Source organism: Bos mutus, chromosome 6 (genome assembly GCF_027580195.1).
Source record: "Bos mutus isolate GX-2022 chromosome 6, NWIPB_WYAK_1.1, whole genome shotgun sequence".
Classification (NCBI taxonomy): domain Eukaryota; kingdom Metazoa; phylum Chordata; class Mammalia; order Artiodactyla; family Bovidae; genus Bos; species Bos mutus.
Genome location: NC_091622.1, coordinates 91,731,927 through 91,748,781, shown reverse-complemented (window position 1 = coordinate 91,748,781; position 16,855 = coordinate 91,731,927). Strand labels below are relative to the sequence as shown.

Genomic DNA, 16,855 nt, shown 5'->3' with positions numbered 1-16,855 from the left:
GGCCAAAACACTGAACTCAGTCCTAGGATGTTAATTCCACACTTGACCTTTGGGCTTCCCGGGATTCCCCAGTCTGCTCTGCCAGCTAGCAGGGGAGAGGAACTCAGGTCCACCCACATCCCATGAGGCATAGAACATCTTACAGTAAATTAATAGCAGCTTGAACCCAGAAACCTCATTTTTTTTTTTATTCTTAAGTCATTTCCCTCACTGAGGAAGATGAGCGTTATATATTGATCCCCTGGTCAGAGGAGCCAAGTGAAGGGGTCAAGAGAAGTGCTCTCTGGCTTTGAGGTGTGGCCTTGCTAACAGGGACTTCCCTGGTGGCTCAGATGGTAAAGAATCTACCTATAATGCTGGAAAACCAGGTTCAATCTCTGGGTCAGGAAGATCCCCTGGAATGAGGAATAACTATCCATTCAAGTATTCTTGCCTAGAGAATCCCATGGACAGAGGACTCTGGTAGGGTATCGTCCATGGGGTCCCAAACAGTTGGATACAACTAAGCAACTGACACTTTTTCCTTCACCTAGAGTACAAGCTACATTCACGGTCCTTTGAAGGTAAAGTTGATTCCTGAATGATAACATATGGAAAACAGATACTTTGATGTAAAATCTGATACAAATACAGAGCATCTCTTATGGATCTGACTGCATAGGTGACTTCTGCTTCCTCCAAAGACAATGAAAGGCAGCATTTCATTACTACCTAGGATCAGAGGATCTTCTACCAGGTATCTATCTTAACCAAGGCTGAGTCTTTAACAGCCCACTACATATAAGTTCAGTTTGAAATGTAGGTACAAAGGACTTTAAAAAAAATTTTTTGCACCGCATCAGTAACATCAGGAATTTGCCATGCCATCATTGGACAAAAGTGGCTTAATGGCAGCACCCCCATGTATATCCAAGCGTCCATTGTAAATGAATGAGCCCAGGCTCCTCCAACTAGACTCATAGGCATACCTGTGATCTAGGATTCTTCCAGGGACCTAGAAGTTCTCAAGATGGTTTATAGCACACTAATTCAAGAGACTAGATAGGCAGGTATGTTGTATTTCTTCCAAGACCACACAAGTCTGCTTATACCTCTTATAGAAATCTACCCAGCCTTAGAAACCTCATCTCTCAGGAAATTTGGAATAACCAATTCTGAGCAGCAGGAGGCTGGGCTTCTTTTACATGATAGGAATAGGGAAGAATGTGTGTGGAAACACACAAGTTTGGGATCTCAATGAGATACTAAAGCTGTGATCCACTTGGGTATGTCCTTACACTTCTTGCCCCATCATACTTGACACGCTCAGTAGCCCGGACTTGAAAGGGTGTGAATAGCAAGGATTCAGGCCCCTTATGATGCTGATTCTGGTCACACCAGACTTTAGATGAGGTGATAGCCAGGAGTGACAAGAGTTTAGGCTGGAGAAGGAAGAAGACAAATATCAGTTGGGACTCAAGAACAAACCCCCCAAGGGGAACTGTATTTCATCCTCTGCAAGGGAGGCCTTGGGAACCATAATGGGCTGTTCTGTGGACCTGATAGAGAGGTAGATCTGTGAACACCAAGGTGGCCATTAAAGACCACGCCTGTTTCCAACCAATGACTAAGTGTAGCAGGGGCCTGGGGAAGGCCCATCCTTGGGAGACCTGGATCTCCTGAGGGGTCATGTCTGGTCTCTTAGCTGCCAAGGCACTCTCCACCGTTTCTCCCTTCTTTCCTTCATAAAGTCATACCTGCATTGTTCTAACATCTCTACTAGAGTCCTCCAACTCCTTCTCCTCAGTTTCCTTTATTCTTTTCTGAAAATTTTCCTTAATGAATCTCATTTTGACACCTGCTCCTCAGATAACAAAAACAGTATACAATTTTGGGATCTCAATGAAAGACTAAATCTGTTCAACATGTTCAGCTGTGACGACAAGTTTCTGTGTCCCTGTAGTTGTTTAGAAGGCTATTTCATTCAGAGTGAAGAAGATCATCTATCTAAGGCAGAAGAGGAGGCCAGGCACAGTTCCCAAGTTACCTTGACACTACGGCTATTAACTTTACCCCATACTGCTGTGTTATTTGAGGTATGTGGGTCCTCCTTTGTAAAAGTTATTCTCTACCCCTTCCAATCCTAATATTGTGCTATTGGCCACATTACCACTTCACATTTGCACATGACCAATTATCCTGGATTCTTCTGTTCTAGTCTGCTCATTCTATCATCTGCCATTTCTCTCTGCCATTGACCTGATCAACTCATGCCTTTCCTGGGTGCAATTATCTACTTGTGGCCATCCCCCTCAGTGTCTACATCCAGCTACAAGAAGCTAATCACTAAGTATCCAAAAAAGGGGCTAGAGGAACTCAGACTGACCAGGGAAGCCAGGACTCAGATCTACACACTCAGGTTGGAAGCTTACTGGATCCAGGCTGATGGGGCCCTAGGCAACTGTATACCTTCAATGCAAGCACAAGGACCAGTATTATTAGCCATGATGTCACTCAGTTAATCCTTCATTTTTGTTGGATGTTTCCATTTCAAGCTTTTTCCTTCCTTGAAAACTTCTGGACAGAAATACCACCAGAAGCGGTGGTAACCTCCTAACTTTTGAATCATATCCCTCATGGCACTCTTTGAAAGCATCATCTTTATCAGATCAGATCAGTTGCTCAGTCGTGTCCGACTCTTTGCGACCCCATGAATCGCAGCACGCCAGGCCTCCCTGTCCATCACCAACTCCCGGAGTTCACCCAGACTCACGTCCATCGAGTCAGTGATGCCATCCAGCCATCTCATCCTCTGTCGTCCCCTTCTCCTCCTGCCCCCAGTCCCTCCCAGCATCAGAGTCTTTTCCAATGAGTCAACTCTTCGCCTGAGGTGGCCAAAGTATTGGAGTTTCAGCTTCAGCATCATTCCTTCCAAAGAAATCCCAGGGCTGATCTCCTTCAGAATGGACTGGTTGGATTTCCTTGCAGTCCAAGGGACTCTCAAGAGTCTTCTCCAACACCACACTTCAAAAGCATCAATTCTTCGGCACTCAGCTTTCTTCACAGTCCAGCTCTCACATCAATACCTGACTACAGGAAAAACCATAGCCTTGATTAGACGAACCTTTGTTGGCAAAGTAATGTCTCTGCTTTTGAACATGCTATCTAGGTTGGTCATAACTTTTCTTCCAAGGAGTAAGCGTCTTTTAATTTAATGGCTGCAGTTACCGTCTGCAGTGATTTTGGAGCCCAGAAAAATAAAGTCTGACACTGTTTCCCCATCTATTTGCCATGAAGTGATGGGACCAGATGCCATGATCTTTGTTTTCTGAATGTTGAGCTTTAAGCCAACTTTTTCACTCTCCTCTTTCACTTTCATCAAGAGGCTTTTTAGTTCCTCTTCACTTTCTGCCATAAGGGTGGTGTCATCTGCATATCTGAGGTTATTGATATTTCTCCCAGCAATCTTGATTCCAGCTTGTGTTTCTTCCAGCCCAGCGTTTCTCATGATGTACTCTGCATAGAAGTTAAATAAGCAGGGTGACAATATACAACCTTGACGTACTCCTTTCCTATTTGGAACCAGTCTGTTGTTCCATGTCCAGTTCTAACTGTTGCTTCCTGACCTGCATACAGGTTTCTCAAGAGGCAGATCAGGTGGTCTGGTATTCCCATCTCTTTCAGAATTTTCCACAGTTTATTGTGATCCACACAGTCAAAGGCTTTGGCATAGTCAATAAAGCAGAAATAGATGTTTTTCTGGAACTCTCTTGCTTTTTCCATGATCCAGAGGATGTTGGCAATTTGATCTCTGGTTCCTCTGCCTTTTCTAAAACCAGCTTGAACATCTGGAAGTTCACGGTTCACATATTGCTGAAGCCTGGCTTGGAGAATTTTGAGCATTACTTTACTAGCGTGTGAGATGAGTGCAATTGTGTGGTAGTTTGAGCAATCTTTGGCATTGCCTTTTTGGGGGATTGGAATGAAAACTGACCTTTTCCAGTCCTGTGGCCACTGCTGAGTTTTCCAAATTTGCTGGCATATTGAGTGCAGCACTTTCACAGCATCATCTTTCAGGATTTGAAATAGCTCAACTGGAATTCTATCACCTCCACCAGCTTTGTTCGTAGTGATGCTTTCTGAGGCCCACTTGACTTCACATTCCAGGATGTCTGGCTCTAGGTCAGTGATCACACCATCATGATTATCTGGGTCGTGAAGATCTTTTTTGTACAGTTCTTCTGTGTATTCTTGCCATCTCTTCTTAATATCTTCTGCTTCCATACCATTTCTGTCCTTTATTGAGCCAACCTTTATAAAAAGTGGCAAATACACTGGTCAAGACGATAATTAAAAAGGACAGTCCTTTGGCTATAGGATCATTTCCTTTTTGTTGGCCTTGGCATAGCCTTTCCAGCTCCCTCTAGGGAATCCTCTCTTCTCTTCTCCTCCCCACCCCATTTAGAACTACTAATACATAGTCTGAAAGTTTTTTGTATTATGCTACTGCCTAACTACCCAAATATATTAATAAGCAAGTTGGCTTTGACATTGCAAGTGATGAAAAATTGGCTTATTCTGATACCCACATCTCAGGGATATTCTACTGGACTCTAACTGTTGGGATATTTTTGGTAGCTAGTGCCAGAAAACCCAAACTAATTATCTTAAGATAGGAATACATTGGCATGAATTGAAAAGTCTAAATTTAGAGTTGTCTCCACATATGACTGGTTCAAGTGGCTCCAACTTCTGGGAGGTTTGAATTTCCTCCTTGATGATAACAAGTATTCTACCTTGTTATCATTGATGTATTTTTTCCAAATGCTCCTCTTGAAAGTGAGTTGTTCATCGTCAGCAGTATTTCCTTGGGTTTATAACTAGTGAATAGATAGCATACCCATTTCTGAACTAGTCACTATAATCATGGGTATATGGGTAGGAAAATGGAATAAGCTGAAGACAGACCTATGCCTGAGAATGACTAAGGTTAGAGGGAAACTGGGGAAATCATTTCCTAAAAGAAAATCACGGGTATGCATGTCTGAAAAGGTGGAAATAGATGTTGAGGAAGGATCTGACAAGTTTCCTTTAAGACTCAAATCCAGAATAGGATAACTAGCCCTCCAAGGTCATGACTCCTTTTTCTTGAGTTCTTACTCTGAGAATTCCAGGTCTGACATTAGTTATTATTCCTTAAGAACTGTCCAGTTTACCTCCCTGATTAAGGGCAAGGGAACAACAACAACAAAATGCTAGCTAGCCATTTGGTGTTCATATGCCTACTCAGAAACATGATGTCCAGCTTTATGAACTATTTCTGAAATGATTTGGGATGAAGCTATTATACTGAAGACAACTTCCTAGACAGCTAAGGAAATTGTGAGTATTAATGTATTCCAATAGTTACTGGAGGTGCTCTCCTACTTGACACCAACCCTGCTAAATGACCACCAACTGATTCTGCAGTAATACCTCCAGGGCAAAACAGCAATTGTATCATATGTTTAGTAAGTTTCCATTTGGCAAGATTCTAAAGACTTGTGAGTTGAAATCTATGACACATTGAACTCAGGCATATAGGCCATTAGTAACGTTTGTCAAGTCCAAGTGCAGCGGGGACCAAGAACTGTTGAACCAGCTGATTACATTCATCCATGGAATCTAGAGATAGCAACTTCAGGATTCATACATACCCTTCCTCAGACATAAGTGGTTTTTATACCCTCTTTTGGGGACCCAAATATCGCCAGCCCATTTTCTAGGCTTCTTGCACTTCATGTCATGCTCCATTGCCTAGATTCATGTCCACACTGAAAGGGCCTCCATGGTAGAAACAGGGAACAGCTCTGGAGACCACAGAAAACTCTGGAGACCGCTCAGATCTCCTACAATGGGCAGGGTAATTGATGGGTCCAGTCCATGCCCTGTGGTAGGGAAACTAAGGCAAGCCCATCTCTACAAGACACAGGACCCCAGTCTCAGGCAACTTTGAAAGATTCCCTATCAGCCTACCCAAACCTGTTGTACAACTTTATTAAGTCTGAGGCTTTATCTCCACCTAGCTTCCCTCCTTCCTTGCATGATGAGAGCTCTACTGCCTTCTGAGGCTCCTTTCTTCCTTCATAGGAGTTTCCTTCACTGAGGTTTTGCCCATCCATTTTCTCCTAGGATTTTACTTCTAGGATATCTCCAGTTTTCCCCTAACCTTAGCTCAAGACCCTAGAAACAAGTCCCTTATACATCCCTCAAACCTACAGCTTTAGGTACCTGGCTCTGACAGAGACTGTGGTCCTAAATTCTCACTAAGTCTCTGACTTATACCAAATACAACCCATGCTGACCTATTCCAGTAGCTCACATCTGGAGATAAAGAAATACATAGATGATGGGGGTGATTCTAAAGCATTGAGAAGATGAGATCAAAGTTATGGAGAGGCCAACAAATGCATTTCATGTTCTGCTCTAGTGTCTGTGGATCCATGTCCATACCAAGAGTCCTAGTAGTAGAAATAAATGTGTGGACTACATTCAAGGGCTGGTAAGTGGAAACAGCTCAGGCACAAGTGAAGAGAACCATAACACAGATCCTGCTCATAGCCAAGGACAACTCCAGCCCCTCACTCCCTGTGTTAGTACCAGGGAATCTCTGTACTTGGTCAAGGCAGAGCCTAGAGTTGCACAAAGGCCTTGGGCCCTGTTGTCCACTAGGGAAGAACTTCTCCCTGACCACTAGGCAATCAAAAACCTGCACCACCATGCTGTGATACAAAGTGCTCTAACATGCTTCATCTCACCAGTACTGCCACAAATTTTACACGCAGTGTGGACACGCCTTCAAAGCAGAGCTCCCCAGATCTAGTCTTCTCAGGTCCCCAAACAGAGAGAACAGGAACATTTAGTCCTAGAGAACATTTAGTCCTCATAAGAGACAGTGTTCTGCCCAGATTAGCTTCTGACTTTTAAAATCGGATGTTTTAATAGACAGCATTTTTCATTCTTACATTCCTTCTATACCAAGGTTTAACTTCTTCAGTGGATGCAGATCTGACTGTTTTGGTTGTAAAGGGCAACCAGGTGGTATTCGAAATGGTAGAAGAGATTCCGCTTCCCACTTCTAAAGATATTTGCTTGGTCATCACAACTCTATCCTAACAAGTTGGAGATCAAAACAAACAAAAGAACACCTTGTTCTTCTGGGATTCACATGAGAAGGGAAGACAGAGAAAACTGCAGCCCCCTAGACTGAGGAGACAACAGGTAATCAGGGAATCCTAGGTTGTAAGAGGAGAGTTAAGGGGAAACCACAGTGGGGAGGATAATCTACACTGGTGTTGACAGTTTCTGGAAGTTTAATGCACCCAGTCTGAGAGTTAAAAACAGGGGGACCTAGCTGTAGGAAGCCCTGCAGTATCATGAGGTTTACTACCCAGAGATCAACGCGGTCCCCACAGTTAGGAACTAAGACACGCCCCTTCCTGTTTCTGGCAGGGGGAGAGGCAGAAGATTCATTTAAAACATGCCAGAGCACACTGTTCTTAACAAGGCCTGCCCTCATGGAAACAAGTACATCAGAGCCTTACTTACTGACCCAAAAGGAAAATACCCAACTCCAACCCACTCAAGCCATCATGTCCCACCTACAGGGGAGAAAAACCACTGACACACTTGTGAAGAGCATAGTCCCAAGACACGGATTTATCAAAACCCTGATACCTAGTCATGTGACTCTGAACCACTTCTCCTCACCTCACTACCACATTACCAAAGTCGTACGGTAATTCCTTTAATCTGGCATATCAGTCTATCACTGCAAGGCATACAAAAGTTAAATCAGAAGAAAAAGCACAAATTTTTACATGGTCTCCCATTTTATTCCCCCGCTTGGTATGACTTCAACCACTTAGACAAAACCATCATGACACCTACCCTCAGTTGGAAAAAAAAAAAAATCTCAAGAAAACTTACTCATAATGGCAACGCATGGGAGTAGTGCATTTCAAAGTAGAACAAAATCCTCTGGGCGCTTCAGCAACAAAGCCAAGTCACTTCACTTCAACAGGAACACTAAGCCAGAAGATAGTACAGAAATTTAAAGAAAGTATTACCCAAAGGTTTTGTAGAACAAAGAACTGACTTCCACAAATAAGTCCACAAACTATCATTAACATGCAAGGCTTAGGGACTTCCCTGGCAGTCCGGTGACTAAGACAGGGTGCTTTCACCACACAGGGTGTGGGATTGATCTTTGGTCAGGGAACTAAGATCCCCTAGGCTGCTTGGTATGGCCAAAAAAAACACAAGGTTTAGAATGCTGCTTTAACAAGCCTTCCTTAGACTCCTCAGAACAGAAGCGACAGGTGAGAGGCCAGTATTGAGACTCTGGTCCCCTCCAGGGAGCAGTGCCAGGATGGGCACTGAACAACAGGAAGTGCTTCCATATTGGCCTGTTGTCTCCCTCTCTCCCATGATGACCTGCCTCAGCTTCCACTTTCTAGTGTCAGTGGCCCTGACACGAGATTCTCTGGAAAATTCTCAGCCTGCAACTGATTGAAATTTCAGAGCATTCAAGAAGATGGTGAATTAGTTCTCTTCAGACCAGAGCAAGGGACTTCAGGAGTTTACCTGGAAAGCATTGCTTATGATTAAACCTAAAGGCAAGCCTCTGCACCATGAGGGGTCAGGTTTCTAAGACAGGCATGTAGGAAGGCATTGTGTGAAGGAGCAGAGGCAAGGAATCTTACCTCCCACTTATTAGTCTTTTTTCTCCTCTAACCACGGGCTTATAAGGGAACCATGTTAAGGCCACACCTCTCTAAGTTCCTGTCTATCATTTCTCTGTATCCCCTCAGCTCTGCTTTTTATGTGACTTTCAAGGCCAGCGCCCATGTTTCTTCCTGAACACTGGCCTTAGATTATTGCACCTGCCTGGCCTATACACCCTAAGATCCAGCTCTCCCTGAGGATTTACACTTTCCAGTCTCCAAATAAAGGGCATATAAACTAATCACTGTCAGAAATATGACTTTGAAGGTCCAACTCACAACTGATGTAGCTTGTAGTCTAGCGCTCCCCCGTGGGATCCAGGTGGATAACACAGAGAACAGGATTTTGCCTGAGATCAGCTGTCCTTGGCTTACATTCCAACCCCTACCTTGCCTCCTGTTCCTTCGATGATTTCTCCTGGGAATACTTCCATAATTACTTCTGTGCAAATCTTTCAAGATCTTTTTCTGAGGAGTCCAAACTAAATGACATTTCATCTCATTTAAAATTCATAACACTCATGGCACTTCTAGTTTGGGAGCTCTACTTCTTTATTTAGTCATTTAGAGAATGAACAGACTAGGAGTTTCCCTTTCTAGCTTCGGGCTTCAGAGAAATGCTTTCAGAAGCTGTCAACACTCAGCCCATACCTCCCTTCCATACCTCATCCCAAATTCAGGCCTAACAGTGCCTGATGATTTGACTGCCAGCAGCCAGGACTTGTGTCTTTGTTGTGAGGGGATGGGAGAGATGGGTTGTCTAAAGACAACCCAAGGGCCTGGGGATTTCTGTCACCCTGGTGACAAGCTTTAGTTCAAAAGGTACAAGTGAGACAGTATCAATACTTTGTTCTTTCCCTTGATTGGAATAACTGAGGTATGACCAGTACTGTCTCCAGAGGTCCTCTGCTATATGCCTGTTTGCCATCTATGGGACTCTGCTTGATATCACAGCACGTTTTCCCTCCTCTTGCCCATTCTACTTCACCACTTTATGGGGTTTTGCCTCATTATGTGTCCTGAACCTTCATGAATTCTCCCTCTAGGGTCTGCTTCTAGAAAACCCAAACTAACGCACACTCCTAACTTTGGCCAGTACTTTCTCTAAGTTTTACACACACAGCACCTGCCTCTCACAAGCTTCCACATATTCCACAGCAGTTCCATCTAAGCAGATGGTGCTGCCAACCACCTGGTCCCTTTGCATCTCAGCACCCTCTATGGGCTTCTGTTTTGTGCACAATGATGTTGCAGTAGAAAGCATGAGCCATTTTCTTTGATACCTGGCAGAAGAAAGTTGTGAATATATTGAGAACTGAAAATGTGTTGAAGTTGCTAAGTGAGTCCATCAGCTGCACCCTCTTCCCAGAATGAATGAGGTCACATCACATTTAAATGGACAAACATCTGAACCTAACACTGCCAGATCTATGAAGGCTGGGGTCTGAAAACAGTGAATATGACCAGCTCTATGATTACCTGGCATATCACTTCCTGGTACTTCCTTTGACTCTGTGGATAACAACAAACTGGAAAATTCTTAAAGATATGGGAATACCAGACCACCTTACTTGTCTTCTGAGAAACCTGTATGCGGGTCAAGAAGCAACAGTTAGAACCGTACGTGGGACAACTGACTGGTTCCAAATTGGGAAAGGAGTATGACAAGACTGTTTATTGTCACCCTGCTTATTTAACTTATATGCAGAGTACATCTTTCAAAATGCTAATCTGGATGAATCACCAGCTGGAATCAAGATTGCTGGGATAAATAAACAACCTCAGATATGCAGATACTACTACTCTAACAGCAGAAAGCAAAGAGAAATTAAAGAGCCTCTTGATGAAGGTGAAAGAAGAGAGTGAAAAATCTGGCTTAAAACTCAATTTTCAAAAAAAAAAAACTAAGATCATGGCATCCAGTCCCATCACTTCGTGGCAAATAGATGGGAAAAAGGTGGAAGCAGTAACAGATTTCCTCTTCTTGGGCTCTAAATCACTGCAGATGGTGACTGCAGCCATGAAATTAGAAGATACTTGCTTCTTGGCAAGAAAGCTATGCAAAACTAAGCATTTTAGAAAGCAAAGACATCACTTTACCAACAAAGGTCCATATAGTCTTTCCAGTAGTCATGTATGGATGTGACCATATGTGGACGATAAAGAAGGCAGACTACCAAAGAACTGATGTTTTCAAACTGTGGTGCTGAAGACTCTTGAGACTCTTTTGGACATCAAGGAAATCATACCAGTCAATCCTAAAGAAACTCAACCCTGAATATTCATTGGAAGGACTGATGTTGAAGCTACAATACTTGGGCCACTCGATGCAAACAGCCGACTCACTGGAAAAGACCCTGATGCTGGGAAAGATTGAAGGCAGAAGAAGAAGGTGACAGAGGATGAGATGGTTGGATGGCATCACTGACTCGATGGACATGAGTTTGAGCAAACTCCGGGAGTTGGTGATGGACAGGGGAGCTTGTCATGCTACAGTCCATGAAGTCACAAAGAATCAGACATGACTTGGCGATTAAACAACAAATGGCCAAAATTAGTGCTATGCTTAGGGATCAAGCAAAAGTGTTGGTGGCCTTTATATCTCAGTTCGCTTCTACCCTCTGGCCCATGAATAAACTAAATCAATACTGGAGAATGACTAGACAACTTCAACAAGTTCAGTTAAGTATTAGTCCTGGCTCCCAAATGGTAAGGTTTCCAGCAGTGCATTTGGCCTATTTCATATGAAGGGGCTGAGGTGAGAATGTACATAACACATGGGCAATAGCCTACCAGCCTGGTTACCAGTTTAGAAGGAAAACTGAAGGATCAGAGACAAGCAGGTATTGGTAGAGGAATATGGATTCATGTGGGAGAGAGCATGCAGAATGAAGATACTTTTATCTCATGTTAATAACACCAGAAAAGTTCCACAGGTCCTAAATAGCCAAAAATGTACAGTAGCTACTACCTGACATTGGCCAGCCTTTGAGTTGAACCACATGCTTGAATTAAGTGGTCACAGTAGCAGAGACACACTCTGAATATGTTTACACACTTCTCTTACTAGAGCCAGGCTCGCTACTGCCTATGGTCGTCCAACCTGCCAGCAATAGACATCAATACTGAAACCCTAGATTGTCAGCATTCCTTAATCCCTTGAGTACCAAAATGCCACTCTGCGGCAAGTCAACTTCATTGAGTACCTTTCAATGTAGAGAGGGCCAGAAGTTGCCTCTCACAGTAATAAACATCTGTTCCAGGCAAGAGGTTGCCTTTCAGCCAGGAAGGCTCCATCAGCACCCCATCTTGGTGTTTATGGAATCAAAGAACTGCACATGTCACAGCTAACAACCAGAGGACCCAATTCAAAGCAAAGACAGCATGGGATAGTTCCTGAGATCCACTGGTCACTTCACATATTGAACCATTTAGAGGCTGCTGGCCTCAGTGTTAATACATCCTACTGGAATAAAGCACAAAAAGCAAAGTCTACCACCTCGAAAGCACATCTCTGCATAGATGTGGTGCTATAGATGTGACATAGATGTGTGTGCTTCCTCCAGGAAGCAGTGCAGACACTAAATCAGAGGCCTAGATGGTGCTTTGTCTCCAAGAAGACAACTAAGTGGGTCCTAGAACCAGGGAGTACCTGACCTACCATCACTCCCAGTGACCCACAGAGGGACTTCAATTCTCATCCCTCCAACTCCTAGAACTGCAGGGTTATAGATCACTGATCACAAAAGGTATGTAGTCTTACCAAGAGACCCAGGATGGGATTCATTGAAATACAAGCTATAACCTGCAATCTGAGTACTTTTGTTCCCAGGAGCCAGCCTACAAAGAGTCACCATTTTGGCAACAAGAGCCATCAACTTTGATCATAAGGATGTAAGGCTGCTATTACAGTGATGACAAAGAATAATGTCTATTTAACTTAGGTGATCTAATTGGACATTTCTCTGTATACCCTAGGCCCAGTTGTAACCAAGTAGGTAATTATGGAAACCCTGGCCTGAAAAGAGAATGGTTTCTATTACAACAGATCCTCCAGGCATGAGGGATTCAGTCTTTACCACCATGACCTGTAGGGGTGATAACAGAGGGGGAGGAATGAGAATGGCCAGTGGAGGAGGAGGTAAGTATCAGTTACCCTAGAGAGTAGTTCCAACAATAAAGCTGTTATGCTGTGATGAGTTCTGCCCGCTCATCACCCCACCTGTCACACTCCTCTCAGGAAGAGGGGCCCACACACTGTGGAATTTCTTCCCAGATAAGTATGGAGAAGTGTATGTGTACAGAACAAAGGATGAACTTCTACAGTTAAGAGAACATGCCACTCAACTCCCCCCTCAATGCAGAACCTGCTTTGAACATTGGAATCAGCTGCAATGTTTCAGGATCTGCTGTAGCAAATCAAGCCTGAGTTATTCTTTCTGGGGAGCAATTAACCAAAGACTGAACACAGGGCAGTACTGGGGCGTCACCATTTCTACCCAACCCAAGTTTCCTCTCCTGGCTATCCCTGCACCCATCTCCCTCTTAGAATGGCTGAGACTCTACTGCAGAGCCATGCTGCTGTCTCACACCTTGTCCTTCTTCTTTCTCCGGTGTTATAATGAAATGTGAAGGTGTTCTCAGCCTGCTCCTCTGTAGAAAAATAATGGTTGGCTCAGATGGCAATGGTCAGGCTCTCTCGCCCCATGTTATCTCGTTCATGCCTCACAGTAAACAATGACTTAACATGGTTATGTAACAGCTGAGACCTTCTATAGCAATGCACATACACATCATGATGTAATGGCTTGGCAAATTGCTACTTTTGGTCATGTATACCAATATAAGCACCACCTGAAACATCCCTGGCAGCTACATCAGCCACTAAAGAATAAAGCATGTCTGCAGTTTCTATGAATCCTTGTATTTCCTTTCAGCTTCCCCACTTGAACCTTGCCTACCCTGAGTTCAGCAATCAGCAAGACAGTTTGTGTAACTGACAAGATTCCCAGCAGATAGAGGAGCCTAAGGCTCCAATGATTGGATGGAGGAAGCCAGTGCCCACCACATTATATGTGGTACCCGGTGGCCCCAGTGGAAGACTGGGAGGTGGTGGATGGGTCACCAGATAGCCTTGAAAAGGCATTACATGCAGTGAGTTCCCATTTGCCAGACAAACTGGCATATATACTGCTGCTGGCACAATGGGGTGGATTTCCCTGTCTGCCCTGGAGGCTAATACGGATAGTGTCCTCCGTGATGTTGTGCAAGTGTGTGAATTACAGAGACAGGAGGAAGAACTAGAATATTGTATACATACTCTGAAGCAAGAGATGTGTGACCTGGATGAAACCAGTGCCTCAGACAATGAGGTAATAAGGGGTGGTAACAATGAATGTTATGAGACTGTGGGTTCCTGCTTGTTTGCAAAGACAATCATGCAGCAGCAGGTGAAACATGAACAGCCTTTGACCCAGGGTGGGCAGCCCCAAGGGGCCTCCAATGTGACTGAGTACACAATATATTGACCAAGTACCCAGGATTACCCAAGTCAACTTGGGTAATAAATTTTGGCAGAAGCAAGGAGGACCCCTAGCAATTTGCCTATTGTGACTCTAGGACAGAAGAGTAGATGGTATTGTTTGTTCCAGAGATGAGATAGAACAGTTGGCATTTGTAATCACTCACCCCTCACTGAGACAAAGATTACAGAACCTTAGGCAATTCATGCAGGGGCCACCTAACCACACACATACCTTGGTGGAATGGATTACACTGCCATCTGCACTCTGTGGTCGAATGCAGGAGAACTCCCAGACACTGAGTAAGTGGCATAACTTTTCCAAGTTAACCCAAGTTGTGAGAGATCTGGGCATGAAACAGTCTATGGTTAACCTAAATACTCAAGGCCCAAATGACGAGCGTTTTACAGGCAGCATTGAGACGCCATTTTCAACAATGCCCATCCACATTTTTCAGGTCCTTACCATATTCTTATGCCCTATGTGGGCCACACCATCTACGAGGTGACCTTGATCGTTGCAAGCTTGGGAGAAGTAGAAGGATAGTGGCAGACAAAGGGCATTAGAAGTGTGAAGACCCCGAATAGGGGCCAAGCTGGTAATGGCCCCATCTGGGTCCATGCAAATGCAAATGTGGGCCTGTTTGCTGGCATCAGAGTTGACAAATAAAATTGATAAACAGCCCAATGCTATGCTCCTAGAAACAGGAACAGCAACGTACCAAAGTGGGAAGCACCCACACAAGAGACACAGGCGGTTCAGTCAGAAGATTACATGGCACCCAAGAATGTTCCTCCAGATGCCCTTTTCCACTCTGAGTAGGGCTCAGGCAAAGGTACCTGCCCAAAGAGCCAGAGCAGTGACCAGAGGCCCCACGTACAGCTTGCAAGTCACTGGTCATCGGCTAATGTACAAAGAGTAATGGCTCTCATTGACACTGTTGCCATATGCAGCCTTATTTATGGCAAGCCAGAAGAGTTTCCCAGTCCTACTGCACGAAGTGATGGCTATGGTAACCACACAGTTAAGGTAAAGGCTATGACCTGGCCTTTGGAAATTGGATGACTCCCTGTGTGGTTGTATGCTGTGTTTGTGTCCCCGATCCCAGAACGTACTGTGGGGAATAGATGTTTTACAAGGCCTAATGTTGCAAACCACTGTGGGGGAATTTTGTCTCTGCGTGTGGTGAAGGCCATTGTGAGGAAATATGCCAAGCATCCACCACAGTTACTGCTGGCACTCAGAGGGTCAGTATCATTTACAAGTGGCCCTGAAGAAATAGGTGCCATCATTGCTGAGCTGGTGAAAGTGGGCATTGTACGACCCACTTATAGTTCGCTTAACCCTGCTGTGTGACCTGTTGGGAAGCCTGATGTTTCGTGGTAAACGACTGTAGACTATAGAGAACTGAATAAGGTGGTGTCATCTATGCATGCTGCTGTGCCATTGATTCACGACCTGATGGACCTATTGACCACAGCATTGAGCACTTATCACTACATGGTAGACTTAGCTAATGTCTTTTTCTCTATAGCTAAAGCTGATGAGAGCGAAGATCCATTTGCATTCACTTGGGAGGGACACCAATGGATGGTCCAGATACTTCCCCCAAGGGTACTTGCATAGCCCAACTGTATGTCACAGGCTGGTTGCAGAAGACTTAATAAAATGGAAGCAGCCAATTTCAGTGAAACTGCTCCATTATATTGATGATGTGCTACTAACCTCTGACCCTCTTATGGATTTAGAACAGTGGGCACCAGAGCCTATAAAGCATTTGGAATCATGTGGGTGAGCTGTGAATGCCACAAAAATCCAAGGGCCTGGATTGTCCATCGAATTCTTGGGCATTGTCTGGTCAGGTATGTCATGTCTGGTCAGATGTGTCATGACCAAAGTGATTGTAGATTGGGTACACATCTACTACACATTGGTACAAATTGTATTGGCATGTTGAATCTGCACCAAGCTCCCTGTTGGAGCTGCCATGGGGCTTCCCGGGCACATTCAGACTATAACTGTGACTAATTGGACCTGAAGACAAAGCACCTTTGGGTGAGATCAGAAAATGGGTGAATAGGAGGAGACAAAACGCCTGATTATACAAGATGTGAAGAAATTTTGGAAGTCCCTCTTGACCCTCAGCCCTTCCTGCTTCTTCCACAACAGGGCAGTCTTTCCAAGAGTATTTCAGATATCTTGCCACTGTGATCCCTCCTGCCTAGACTTGGCCACAGCAAAAGTATTCTTCCAAGTACTTCATTCAGTTCAGTCGCTCAGTCGTGTCTGACTCTTTGCAACCCCTTGAATCGCAGCACACCAGGCCTCTCTGTCCATTACCATCTCCCAGAGTTCACTCAGACTTACATCCATCGAGTCAGTGATGCCATCCAGCCATCTCATCCTCTGTCGTCCCCTTCTCCTCCTGCCCCCAATCCCTCCCACCATCAGAGGCTTTTCCAGTGAGTCAACTCTTCGCATGAGGTGGCCAAAGTATTGGAGTTTCAGCTTTAGCATCATTCCTTCCAAAGAACACCCAGGGCTGATCTCCTTTAGAATGGACTGGTTGGATCTCCTTGCAGTCCAAGG

At 44.4% G+C, this 16,855-nt stretch overlaps 1 pseudogene; it reads left to right on the top strand.

The window, feature by feature from the left end:
• LOC102270602 (solute carrier family 25 member 16 pseudogene) overlaps positions 1–14,812 on the top strand; it is a 51,150-nt pseudogene extending 36,338 nt beyond the window's left edge.
• Positions 14,813–16,855: the final 2,043 nt, after the last annotated feature.